A 9553-nucleotide genomic window follows, 5' to 3' on the forward strand; every position below is an offset into this window, starting at 1 on the left:
CCGACAGCAGCTAAAACACTTACTTGGTCATTTGTTGCAGGCCGTGGTTGGCGTTTCACATGTGGCTGAACACTTCCTGTTTCCTTAAATGACGTAACTATCCGGCGAAGGGTCCGGACACTTGGATGATGTCCAGGATACCGAGCAGCATACATAGCACACGCCCGTTGGGCATTTTGATCACAATAGCCATACATCAACACGATATCGACCTTTTCCGCAATTGGCAAACGGGTCATTTTAACACGGGTAATGTATCAAGAAGCAAATACCGTCCTCACTGGCGGAATGTTACTTGATACCACGTACTTATACGTTTGTGACTGTTACAGCGCCATCTATCAGAAAGCGAAAAAAGTGGTCCAACAAAAACATTCATATTTCTTTACGTACTACACGAATATGTAATAAATGGGGGTTCCTGTTTTAATAAACGCAGTTGATATCCGTTTGACCTATGGCAGCGCCATCTAGCGGGCCAACCATAGCGCCATCTGGTTTGCCCCTTCAAACTAGACGGGTTTCGTTCTTAGTGTTTTCGTTTGATGCTTATTTCATGAGATATTTGGCCCGGTCACTATCAGTGGACCACCGTGCATACTACACTGAACTCTGGAGTTCGGCACGAGAGGAATTCGTGGCGGTCCTCATCAAACAAGTCTTAAGCCTGATGACTCAAAAAATTAATCAGTGCGATATGGCATGAAAAGTTTTATTAGCCAGAAAAAATAATTTCAAATGCTTTGATAAATTTGGGTGTTATCTGTTACATCTGGATTGTAAAAAGAGTTAAAGAGGCTTAAACCGACAACATATGAACTATGTTTTTATCGGGGTATCGATACCTCAAGGTATAGACACCTCCCTTCCTATGCTTTCATGAGTGCGACAGTCTTCTATGATACTACTCATAAGTATGTAACTTTCCGTTGTGTAACGTGTTGTTAGGTGCGAAACCTTTCACTGATGTGAAGAGGATATGTTGGCCGTGTTTATGTGGGAAATAAAATAAATAACATAGTAACTCCGAGTGTAGATAGATGGATGGTGCGCTCAGCAGCTCCGTGGAGCCGACGCCCAGGTGCGGTGCTCCCACTGCACCGCCCATGTAGGGGAAGCGTGCCATAATCGTTTACCAACAAAGAAATCGTTTATCCGTGCAGATTTATTAATCAAAATACAATAATTCATTAAGTCAACTGCGTCCTTCCTGATGCTGCTGTATAGCACGTTATCCACAGTCTCTTCGTCCCTCACCTCCGCTTCCATGAACCCCTCTGAGACTGTTTTTATAGGCTCCTTCTTTCGTAGTACATGTCAAATCGCTTCCTTTCTTTTTTATTACTGGCAGTAACTATCGTTGCTCTCCCGTTATTCTCTGTACTGCTTGACTTTTCTCTCTATCCATCCAGCTTATTCTTTCCATCCTCCTCCATGTCCACATCTCAAAAGCTTGTAGCCTTTATTCCGTGTTTCTTTGTCTGCTCCATGTTACAGCACCATATAAGAGGATACTCCGTACAAAACATTTTATTCGTCTTTTTCGTCAAATATTGGGTTATATTGCCGTAGAAAATTCTGCTTTCCTTACAAACTGCCTCATTCGTCATTGGTATCCTCGTTTTAACTTCTGTGCTTATGTTTCAATCCGTTTCTATCTTACCTCTTACGGTATTTCAAGCTTTACACGTTTTCTAATATTTTTCCGTGAAACATTAGCTTTAGTTTTCATTTCCTCCTAGTGCCGTTATTACTGTGTTGATTTCCATCAGCTTCAGTGCTGTCCACTGCATCCTGTAATTGTTTTTTTCTTCTGTTGCTAAAGGGAACACGTCGTCGGCAAACCTCAAATACCACATTCTTCTCCCTCCAGTGTATACCCCCTACTCATCTACTGGGCAGTGGTTAATCATATTTTATAAATACACGTAAACATGTTAGAGATCGCTAAATTTTACCAATCTTAATTGATTTACTAAGTCATGACCAGTTTATGATGCAAATATAATTAGTTAGGAAATATGCCTTACTACTAACGACTGGCTGAGACACATTCCAAAGAGGCCAGACACTGTGACCCACAGGTTTAGGCGATCTTGGCCATACTAGTTGAAGACCACTAGATTCATTCCTGAGAAAGGGTTTAGAACATGAACGAGGAGAATACGGCGAGAACGGTAACCCCATTTCCCAGAAAAGAACATGTGTCGAGGCTTATCCGTAGATACTCTAAATTTTCTAACAAAACGTCGGTTAAAGTTATCGAGGGACTTAATATGCCCTGTACCGAGTATATAGTTAGCCCGAAGCAGCAGCACAGTGGCTAGCGTTGCAGCTTAAGTTTTGTGCCACATTTTCGAAACCCGTATATTATTTTTGTTTCTCGTTTATCTGCCCAAGTACTTAGATTACCAGAGTGTATACTGAAATACCGTTGTACCTTTTCGTCTACTAATTGTATGTATGGTGAATAAATTTAAAAAAGAGATAATTATTTGAAACTATTTTCGGTGATATTCCTGTAGTTTATCTTGATTCATAACAAATTGCAGCCAGTTTCCGGAAAAGTGATTCGTCATGCGTATTTTGCCGCTAAATTATTGCCAACGCGTGAAATCCTCAGCAATGGTAACGACGTTTTTCCGGAGTGAGATTCATGCGAAGAAATGTCACTGCTCGCTCGTGCTGTTCGGACGCTCTCTGTTCCTAATATTTCTACGATCGGTATCGTCCAAGGGACTGCACCAAATCTTCCTGACGAGTAAACGTAAGAATAGAATATAACAATTAATATAAGAATTGGTATTAGATGAACGTTGGCCGAAGAACCCGATACAGAAGCCAATAGGCAGTTTGTCAACAAGTGGCCACGAAAGCTTTAACAATTTTGTAATTGGTATAAGAATGAAATATAAGAATAAGAGAATTTAAAAAGCTGTAACCCCTGAAAACACCATACAGACACACATAATAAAGGTATGACACTTATTGTGAATTGTTATTGTGGAACCCAGTTGTAATTTTATAGTTATTACAACGCCACTGTATCTCTTGACAAGTCACTACGCTTCCATTGAAAAAATCTATGTGGAAGGTAAAGACGCAGTGTCCACTGCGGGCAAGGTGGAATCATATGAACACACCAATTTATGCATTTCCGAGAAATCAAAGAATTAGTGTTTTCGAGGCGTTGCCCAGTTAACAAGAGAATTTCTCCTAAAGTATACCTGCGGCGGATCGAAAACCCAAATTATCAGATTTCTCAGAAACAATTAGGTGACAGACCACTACAGTAACCAAGGTGCCACCATTTCGGCTGAGAGCATCGCACCCTAAAAGGCATCTAAATTACTTAGAAAACTTTGACCGTCATTTTATCGAAAATGGTAATCAGCGGAGAAGCCGAAACAGGTGTTCGCTTCTTTTGACTCCTCTTCCGCTGCGGAAAGTTTCTTGGAAACCAGGTTAGAGCACTTGTTGTCTTCGTATGCTTCGGTTAAAAAGATTCGAAGTAATGGGTCATGGTGCAGAATCAGTTACGGACCATGCGGAATCGCTAGAACACGTGAAAATGACATTTTATGTACACTAACAACTCAGAGGGTTTGGGATTTCGATGCGCCACAGATATACCTGAGGAGGAATTCTCTTTTTAACTGACCAACGCCTCGAAAATGCTAATTCTTAGATTTTTTCGGAAATGCGTAAATTGGTGTTTTGAGTTCACGTTGTCCATAGTTGACGCTGCGTCTTGACCTTCCACATCGATTTTTTAATGGAAGTGTAGTGAGTTACAGTTTCATGGGCGGTAGTTTTGCATGTCCCCCGACTAATATGACAAAAGTGATCGAAATCTGTGGGTGGTAGGGTCGGACTTCCCATGCTAGAACTGTGTCGTGGTCAAAGTACACCATGGAGCCCATCTGGTGTGTCGAACGGAGGCGACTCATGTCTGATAATGGTATTGGGGGTGTCCATTTTCGCCCTGACGAAGACTTCATCTCTTCTGTGGGCCACAATGTCATCACGAGTAACAGCCCATTCTTCCTCAAGAGACGAAACAAAAGGTAGTGATGTTGGATGCTGGGGTCTGGAGCGAAGTCAGCGTTCTGACTCATCCTAAATGTGGTTCATTGGCTTCAGGTCGAGAATTTCCACAAACCATTCTCTGAATCTGCTTCATCGTAGGGTGCATTGTCATGCTGATACAAAAGCATCCAAACCGTTTCTTTCCTGTCCACAGTACACAATGCTGGTGTCTGTATCCTCTGGCAGTTGGGTTCTCTTAGTAGCAATTGATGCTCTACACAGTAATCGTGAAAAACACTCCATAGCTAACACGCCATCTTCCTCCTTACTTCATTGTTGGCACTTCATATAGTACCAGGCTTCCGTCAAACCCAAGCCCTTGCATCGAATTGGACCAAGATATAGTGTGATTCGTTACTCCAAATGACTGTCATCCATCCGTCGCTCTTTCTAGAATCTCAAGTCACTCTTAGCATTGACTACAGAAATGTGTGGCTTATGAGGTGCTGCTTCATCATTGTAGCCCATTCTTTTTAACTCCATGAGCACATAATACTAGCAGGGCTGCTGGTAACACTACGGATGTCACAAGTGATTCCTTTCGCTGATTCGATGTGATTTCATTCAACCACTTTACGAAATGCTCGACGGTCCCTGTCCGTATGAGGTCTTCCTGGTGTTTAACTGTGGTTCTTCCTTCACGTTCCCACTTAAGTCACATGACCAACAGTCGACTTGGGCAGCTTTAGGATGACTGAAATATCCTCAATGAATTTTACTCAGGTGACATCCAGTGACTGTTACTGCCTCTCTACTGACAACACAATAGTCCCACCTCCTTTTATACTGATAGGTTCGTCTCGTGACATCGTGGCAAATCCCGCATAACATAGTGGTGTCTCGATACTTTCGACCAGATAGTGTAATATCGTGTTTTACGTACTACTTTCCTGCCTGCTTCTAGGAGACATTTACGGGATGGGTGAACTTTCAAACCAAAATGATTCTTTGAGGACACCTAAAATCTGTGGGGTTATAAAGTCTTCGCTTTCTGTGCAGAAATTTCGATACTATTCTGTTGGTGGGCAACAGTTTCTTCTCTCTCCATCCTCTCTCTCTCCATCCTGTCTCTCTCCATCCTGTCTCTCTCTCCATCCTGTCTCTCTCTCCATCCTGTCTCTCTCTCCATCCTGTCTCTCTCTCCATCCTGTCTCTCTCTCCATCCTGTCTCTCTCTCCATCCTGTCTCTCTCTCCATCCTGTCTCTCTCTCTCCATCCTGTCTCTCTCTCTCCATCCTGTCTCTCTCTCCATCCTGTCTCTCTCTCTCCATCCTGTCTCTCTCTCTCCATCCTGTCTCTCTCTCTCCATCCTGTCTCTCTCTCTCCATCCTGTCTCTCTCTCTCCATCCTGTCTCTCTCTCTCCATCCTGTCTCTCTCTCTCCATCCTGTCTCTCTCTCTCCATCCTGTCTCTCTCTCTCCATCCTGTCTCTCTCTCTCCATCCTGTCTCTCTCTCTCCATCCTGTCTCTCTCTCTCCATCCTGTCTCTCTCTCTCCATCCTGTCTCTCTCTCTCCATCCTGTCTCTCTCTCTCCATCCTGTCTCTCTCTCTCCATCCTGTCTCTCTCTCTCTCCATCCTGTCTCTCTCTCTCCATCCTGTCTCTCTCTCTCTCCATCCTGTCTCTCTCTCTCTCCATCCTGTCTCTCTCTCTCTCCATCCTGTCTCTCTCTCTCTCCATCCTGTCTCTCTCTCTCTCCATCCTGTCTCTCTCTCTCTCCATCCTGTCTCTCTCTCTCTCCATCCTGTCTCTCTCTCTCTCTCCATCCTGTCTCTCTCTCTCTCTCCATCCTGTCTCTCTCTCTCTCTCCATCCTGTCTCTCTCTCTCTCTCCATCCTGTCTCTCTCTCTCTCTCCATCCTGTCTCTCTCTCTCTCTCCATCCTGTCTCTCTCTCTCTCTCCATCCTGTCTCTCTCTCTCTCTCCATCCTGTCTCTCTCTCTCTCTCCATCCTGTCTCTCTCTCTCTCTCCATCCTGTCTCTCTCTCTCTCTCCATCCTGTCTCTCTCTCTCTCTCCATCCTGTCTCTCTCTCTCTCTCCATCCTGTCTCTCTCTCTCTCTCCATCCTGTCTCTCTCTCTCTCTCCATCCTGTCTCTCTCTCTCTCTCCATCCTGTCTCTCTCTCTCTCTCCATCCTGTCTCTCTCTCTCTCTCCATCCTGTCTCTCTCTCTCTCTCCATCCTGTCTCTCTCTCTCTCTCCATCCTGTCTCTCTCTCTCTCTCCATCCTGTCTCTCTCTCTCTCTCCATCCTGTCTCTCTCTCTCTCTCCATCCTGTCTCTCTCTCTCTCTCCATCCTGTCTCTCTCTCTCTCTCCATCCTGTCTCTCTCTCTCTCTCCATCCTGTCTCTCTCTCTCTCTCCATCCTGTCTCTCTCTCTCTCTCCATCCTGTCTCTCTCTCTCTCCCATCCTGTCTCTCTCTCTCTCCATCCTGTCTCTCTCTCTCTCCATCCTGTCTCTCTCTCTCTCCATCCTGTCTCTCTCTCTCTCCATCCTGTCTCTCTCTCTCTCCATCCTGTCTCTCTCTCTCTCCATCCTGTCTCTCTCTCTCTCCATCCTGTCTCTCTCTCTCTCCATCCTGTCTCTCTCTCTCTCCCATCCTGTCTCTCTCTCTCTCCCCATCCTGTCTCTCTCTCTCTCCCCATCCTGTCTCTCTCTCTCTCCCCATCCTGTCTCTCTCTCTCTCCCCATCCTGTCTCTCTCTCTCTCCCCATCCTGTCTCTCTCTCTCTCCCCATCCTGTCTCTCTCTCTCTCCCCATCCTGTCTCTCTCTCTCTCCCCATCCTGTCTCTCTCTCTCTCCCCATCCTGTCTCTCTCTCTCTCCCCATCCTGTCTCTCTCTCTCTCCCCATCCTGTCTCTCTCTCTCTCCCCATCCTGTCTCTCTCTCTCTCCCCATCCTGTCTCTCTCTCTCTCCCCATCCTGTCTCTCTCTCTCTCCCCATCCTGTCTCTCTCTCTCCCCATCCTGTCTCTCTCTCTCTCCCATCCTGTCTCTCTCTCTCTCCCATCCTGTCTCTCTCTCTCTCCCCATCCTGTCTCTCTCTCTCTCTCCCCATCCTGTCTCTCTCTCTCTCCCCATCCTGTCTCTCTCTCTCTCCCCATCCTGTCTCTCTCTCTCTCCCCATCCTGTCTCTCTCTCTCTCCCCATCCTGTCTCTCTCTCTCTCCCCATCCTGTCTCTCTCTCTCTCTCCCATCCTGTCTCTCTCTCTCTCCCCATCCTGTCTCTCTCTCTCTCCCCATCCTGTCTCTCTCTCTCTCCCCATCCTGTCTCTCTCTCTCTCCCCATCCTGTCTCTCTCTCTCTCCCCATCCTGTCTCTCTCTCTCTCCCCATCCTGTCTCTCTCTCTCTCCCCATCCTGTCTCTCTCTCTCTCCCCATCCTGTCTCTCTCTCTCTCTCCCCATCCTGTCTCTCTCTCTCTCTCCCCATCCTGTCTCTCTCTCTCTCTCTCCATCCTGTCTCTCTCTCTCTCTCTCCATCCTGTCTCTCTCTCTCTCTCCATCCTGTCTCTCTCTCTCTCTCTCCATCCTGTCTCTCTCTCTCTCTCTCCATCCTGTCTCTCTCTCTCTCTCTCCATCCTGTCTCTCTCTCTCTCTCTCCATCCTGTCTCTCTCTCTCTCTCTCCATCCTGTCTCTCTCTCTCTCTCCATCCTGTCTCTCTCTCTCTCTCTCCATCCTGTCTCTCTCTCTCTCTCTCCATCCTGTCTCTCTCTCTCTCTCTCCATCCTGTCTCTCTCTCTCTCTCTCCATCCTGTCTCTCTCTCTCTCTCTCCATCCTGTCTCTCTCTCTCTCTCTCCATCCTGTCTCTCTCTCTCTCTCTCCATCCTGTCTCTCTCTCTCTCTCTCCATCCTGTCTCTCTCTCTCTCTCTCCATCCTGTCTCTCTCTCTCTCTCCATCCTGTCTCTCTCTCTCTCTCCATCCTGTCTCTCTCTCTCTCTCCATCCTGTCTCTCTCTCTCTCTCCATCCTGTCTCTCTCTCTCTCTCCATCCTGTCTCTCTCTCTCTCTCCATCCTGTCTCTCTCTCTCTCTCCATCCTGTCTCTCTCTCTCTCTCCATCCTGTCTCTCTCTCTCTCTCCATCCTGTCTCTCTCTCTCTCTCCATCCTGTCTCTCTCTCTCTCTCCATCCTGTCTCTCTCTCTCTCTCCATCCTGTCTCTCTCTCTCTCTCCATCCTGTCTCTCTCTCTCTCTCTCTCTCTCTCTCTCATCTGTCTCTCTCTCTCTCTCCATCCTGTCTCTCTCTCTCTCTCCATCCTGTCTCTCTCTCTCTCTCCATCCTGTCTCTCTCTCTCTCTCCATCCTGTCTCTCTCTCTCTCTCTCTCCATCCTGTCTCTCTCTCTCTCTCTCTCCATCCTGTCTCTCTCTCTCTCTCTCCATCCTGTCTCTCTCTCTCTCTCTCTCCATCCTGTCTCTCTCTCTCTCTCTCTCCATCCTGTCTCTCTCTCTCTCTCTCTCTCCATCCTGTCTCTCTCTCTCTCTCTCTCCATCCTGTCTCTCTCTCTCTCTCTCTCCATCCTGTCTCTCTCTCTCTCTCTCTCCATCCTGTCTCTCTCTCTCTCTCTCCATCCTGTCTCTCTCTCTCTCTCTCCATCCTGTCTCTCTCTCTCTCTCTCTCCATCCTGTCTCTCTCTCTCTCTCTCTCCATCCTGTCTCTCTCTCTCTCTCTCCATCCTGTCTCTCTCTCTCTCTCTCCATCCTGTCTCTCTCTCTCTCTCTCCATCCTGTCTCTCTCTCTCTCTCTCTCCATCCTGTCTCTCTCTCTCTCTCTCCATCCTGTCTCTCTCTCTCTCTCCATCCTGTCTCTCTCTCTCTCTCTCCATCCTGTCTCTCTCTCTCTCTCTCCATCCTGTCTCTCTCTCTCTCTCTCTCCATCCTGTCTCTCTCTCTCTCTCTCCATCCTGTCTCTCTCTCTCTCTCTCTCCATCCTGTCTCTCTCTCTCTCTCTCTCCATCCTGTCTCTCTCTCTCTCTCTCTCCATCCTGTCTCTCTCTCTCTCTCTCCATCCTGTCTCTCTCTCTCTCTCTCCATCCTGTCTCTCTCTCTCTCTCTCTCTCCATCCTGTCTCTCTCTCTCTCTCTCCATCCTGTCTCTCTCTCTCTCTCTCCATCCTGTCTCTCTCTCTCTCTCCATCCTGTCTCTCTCTCTCTCTCTCCATCCTGTCTCTCTCTCTCTCTCTCCATCCTGTCTCTCTCTCTCTCTCTCCATCCTGTCTCTCTCTCTCTCTCTCCATCCTGTCTCTCTCTCTCTCTCTCCATCCTGTCTCTCTCTCTCTCTCTCCATCCTGTCTCTCTCTCTCTCTCTCTCCATCCTGTCTCTCTCTCTCTCTCTCTCCATCCTGTCTCTCTCTCTCTCTCTCTCCATCCTGTCTCTCTCTCTCTCTCTCTCCATCCTGTCTCTCTCTCTCTCTCTCCATCCTGTCTCTCTCTCTCTCTCTCTCCATCCTGTCTCTCTCTCTCTCTC

At 47.1% G+C, this 9553-nt stretch overlaps 1 protein-coding gene across 1 annotated transcript in view; it reads left to right on the forward strand.

Annotated features, from left to right (window-relative positions):
• The window catches only part of LOC126263688 (mitoguardin), a 503310-nt gene that overhangs the window by 437994 nt on the left and 55763 nt on the right, over window positions 1-9553 (forward strand). The gene's annotated exons all lie outside the window — the stretch shown is intronic.

Source organism: Schistocerca nitens, chromosome 6 (assembly GCF_023898315.1).
Source record: "Schistocerca nitens isolate TAMUIC-IGC-003100 chromosome 6, iqSchNite1.1, whole genome shotgun sequence".
Classification (NCBI taxonomy): Eukaryota; Metazoa; Arthropoda; class Insecta; order Orthoptera; family Acrididae; genus Schistocerca; species Schistocerca nitens.